The sequence below is a fragment of the Populus euphratica genome, unplaced genomic scaffold (assembly GCF_000495115.2).
Source record: "Populus euphratica unplaced genomic scaffold, PopEup_1.0 scaffold3.1, whole genome shotgun sequence".
NCBI classification, from domain to species: Eukaryota; Viridiplantae; Streptophyta; class Magnoliopsida; order Malpighiales; family Salicaceae; genus Populus; species Populus euphratica.
The window spans coordinates 4816496-4821324 of NW_011499847.1; positions in this window are offsets into that span (position 1 = coordinate 4816496).

Consider the following 4829-nt stretch of genomic DNA (forward strand, 5'->3'; position numbering starts at 1 on the left):
TCACGCTAGAAACGAAGCTGGAAGAGTATGATTTTCACAGATGAAGAGATGGAAATAATTTATAGGATAGTGGGAATCTATAAAAGTCGCCAAAGGTGCATAAAGAATTTCTTCTGATGCTGCTTGATTTATGCGATTTTTACATGCAAAATAAATTTAATTTCTTTCATAAATTCCTTTTAATCAGAAAAATATTCTCTTTTCTGGCTGCGATTTTATGTAATCTCAATTACTAATTTGAGATTGAAATAGTCCATCGCATTCAAATTATATACTAAATCCTTGATACATTACACGAATCCCCATAATTTAGTAAAGAATATATTAATAAATAAGAAATATGTCCTTCTTACAGAGGGAATGAATAATGTTTTTTAAAGGTTTTTGCTGAAAAACAAACTTGCTTTAAAAAAGTGAATGGATATTTGATTTTTTTATGCTGTTACAGGAACATATAGGATTTAATCATTCATGTCATCCGAGTTGACTTAATTGAAAAAGTCTTCTTCTTCTTCTTTTTTTATTGCCAGTTAAACTCCCTTCAAAAACAGTTAATGGAGTTCCTCTGCGGCCTATTCCCTTAAAAATTCGGACCCTAAAACCAATAAGCTGTTCAAGAAAATCCTTAAGTCGTGAAGGTTCCTTACCTGGAAAAGGTGTTACAAACAGAGATGGACATGGTTTGGGGATTTTTCCTACAAGAAGTAACTGGATACCCCTGAAATCCTCAGAACAAACACACGACTAAGGAAGCTTTGCACAATGGACAGTCCGAATAAATAAAGCATTGAACACCTTGTAAGAAAGTAACACAATTCTCACCTTCAGAAAAATGTTAACTATGCGAACCGTGCTTCTCGCAACAGGCAAAAGGCAGCTTCTATTCTATACCTTGTCCCTGTCCCTAGAATTCCTCGCTTACAAAATCTGTATAAACTGGTGCTGCTAAATTCACCATTCTGGGAAATCAATGAGCATATCGTAATATAAGGGAAGTTGCAAGTTGCCACCGATTTCCATCCAGCTTCCTAGAAACAGAGGCCTTGGTTGTGTTTTCTTGGTGTGCAATCATCATGAACAAGAAGGTTCCAAGAAATGGACGAGCAACTCCAGTCAGTCAACTTCATTTCCCATTTACGAAGACTCAACGACGGTCTAATAAAGTCTTCCCTGGATGGGGAGTAAATAAATTCCCAGGAGAAACAAATATGACCCATGTTCTTTCATGCATGGTTATAGGGCCAGGTTCAAGATCAAGTTGTGGGTTGGTGAAGCTAATTCTGGGTCCATGTTCTTTCATGCATGGTTATAGGGCCAGGTTCAAGATCAAGTTGTGGGTTGGTGAAGCTAATTCTGGATCCATGTTCTTTCATGCATGGTTATAGGGCCGGGTTCGAGATGCAAGTTATGGTCTGATAGATTAATTTAAATTGATTTATTAATAAAACAATATTAATTATATTATATTGAATAAAAAAAATTAAAATCAATTTTTTTAAGTTTAACAATTTAGATTTTATTTGATTTTAATCCATTTAATTTTTAATTTAATTTCAACATAAACCTGGCTCAAATCTAAACCTGGATCATTCAATATCGAATCAATAAGTGAATATTAATAATTATGCTTTTATGTCTTTTAACGAGTTTGAGAAAAGTAATATTTTCATTGAGCAAAAGTTACTATAACAAGAAAGGGGGTGCTTGCCGCAGCGAAGCAATTGTTTTTTAAAGAGTTTTTAATTTAAAAATATATTATAATATTAATTTTTTTAAAATTTATTTTTAATATTAATATATCAAAATAATTCAATATCACAAAAAATTAATTTAAAATAATTTTTTTTTAAATTTAGAAAAACTCCTGTTAAAACACCTCAAACACCCTTGAAATAAGAAATTCGGGTGTGTACATACATACCTGTTGACTTTATTCATTGGTTAAAAATCATGTTTTATTGCGAGTTTTTTAAGTATTATTATCGTTTTGATGTTTTTATTATACTTTTTTTAATCATAAATATATTAAAATAATATATTTTTAGTTTTTTTATTTTTTTTAATATCAGTATATTAAAATAATTTAAAAATAATTAAAAATAATTTGAAGAATAATTTTAAAAATCCAGATTATAACACAAAAACAATAACTCATTTTTTTAACTGCCTTCACAAGGTTTTACATTTTATATTGAGCGCGTGTACGTGTACGGGCATTGTACTAGTTTTGTTTATAGTTCAATAGACTGCATTGGGATTTACAAAACTGAGTCACCATTGATGTTGTTTTTGAGGATCTATCTTTGATTTACAGGCTGCAGCTGACCCTCCAGTGTTATATGCTGGGCTTATTGCATATTTTCAGAATCTTCAAAGTGGGCTTGCTGCTTATGTTCAACTCTTCGGACAAATGTGCCTAAACTGGCCAGGCCCATTTATTATAAGTAATCCATCAAAAAGCCCAAAAGGGATTGTTTTTTTTCTTATAAAAGCTGATCACACATAATATTATGTTTTTTCACACATCTCCACAGCACACCAAATTTTAATGTATATTCATGAATGTAATCAATCAAATATAAATATGTCACTGCTTTAAAATGTTAATGACAGGAAGTTAAAGAGAGAGATTTTACTCCTAATAATATTTTTTGGATTGAATAATAAAGTTGTGTGGAAGAATCCTCCCAATGTTAAGCTTTCCTTCAATCCCATCGGGGCCATGTTTGGTATCGGACAGAATAGGAATAGTTTCCATTTTTTCTGTCAACAAGCTGCTTGATGTTTTGATTCATTGGGGAAAAAACGAGACGATGAACGTTTATGGGATTAAAGGTTTTTCTTTTTTTATCATCTTCGTAAGTACATTTAATTTTAACTAATGAAACTCATATTTTCAGCCTAGAAAACACAATCTTCATCAAAATAACAAGGCCCATCTTCCTCAATCATCCATACCTCAAAATTCCTTCGCATCTCATAATTGCATCTTCTACTTGCTCGCCTTCTTAATGGCTGTTTGACTCCCCATAACTCGCACTTGTTCCTGTTCCCTTGGACACAATGGAGTCAAACGTTCTCTAGCTTCGGCGTCATCTACTGCCCTGAAAAAACTGACACCGAAGCTCATCGGGATGTTTTAACCTGTAGAATAGAACTGTATCCCACCCTGCCGTTACTCACTGATGAGTTTTTTTTTTTTGTTAAGATTTTTTTTTATAAAAATCTTTTTAAATAAAATGAATAATGATTTAGATATTATTAATTACCTATGTATTTATTTGAGACTATATATTTTATTATGAATGATTTTTTATAATATAAATATTCAAAACATGATGAATTATCATGCCTTTTTATTTAGAATAATCATTTATATTAAAATAATAATTTTTTTTATATTTATACTTATACATATATACAAGATCTTTTAAAAGATTTATTAATTTATTAATAATATATTAAAAATATTTGTTTTTTATTAATCCGAAATCAGAGCATTCTTCAAGAAATAAATATGATCTTTTCAATGCTGCCTACATCATTTTTTATAGGATAAACTTAAATTTTTTTTAATGATAATAGCTCTATAAAGTTCTAGAAAATGGTACGAGTTCTCTACAAGAACAATCTCTAAGAAATTGTTCACTACCTCTTTATAAGCAACACTCCCAACTAAAATGAATACCTCGTCATATATCTAGCATTACATATCTTGGATCTTGAAGCGTAATCACCTACACTACCAGAACAATCCCCAATGCAAGTCATGTAATAATCATTAACCTTGTTTGGAATCTTTATAGGTGCTACCATAATCTAACAAAATTTGCTTTTCTTCTTTGCTTTCCGTCTCATGTTAAGAGATGTCCATCATAATAATTGATGAAAATCAGAAACTAATGGCATTGTTTAATAACTGGGAAGAGAAGGATAAGATGTTATATAAAGGTGGTGTGGTCACGGGATTTTGACGTGGGTTGGAATTGTTTTTTGGAAGCATACAGAGCAAAGATGGGTGCACAAGGATTTAGCTCTACGCTCTAATGCGGAGTGAAAATTCTTAGAGCTAGTTTGTTCAACATACTGGAGATGTCCCATGCTCAGATTTCCTTTCTTGAAAACCAAAATATCACTTTAGTTTTTGACGTTTTGTTGGTTAATATGCCAGAGTATTTTTTCTTGAAGGAACAAAATACGGGCTTCTTAATCCAGTGAGATTTTTTTAAAAAAAACTCTTATTAATATGTTATTAATATAGGTGTTTGGGTTATAAAAGTAACAATCTAAATTAATAATAATGGGAATTAATAATAATGGGAGTAAGTGAAGTCATTCTTTACACCTTAAATAATAGACATCAATTCAATGCCACTTGCAATATCACTTGTCTTATTCTTTGTTTTTTAATATGAATGCTTATCTATAAATAGATAATGCATCTAAGTTTATTTTACACACCATAAAAGAAAAAAAAGAGAGAGTAAAAGAGAGAAAGCAATCTTACAAAATAATAAAGTATTTGTAAGAGAGTAAGTGATGTGTTTTTTTTAATAATAGAGAAATTTTAATTTTTTTTCTATTAGTAAAGAGAGGTTGTAATTCCCACATTACTTAATAAAATTATTTTATATTTGCCCATGAATGTAGTCAAATTTGGATGAACCATGTAAATTTTTGTGTATCTTATTTCTCATTTTATTTTATTTATTACTTTTTATCTTGTCGGGTTTGCATATTAATCTCCTAATATTAGCCAGCTTGCACATACTTTAATTAATCTTATAAATCCTGAAGTTAATAATTATATAAGATTCAAATTGATAATA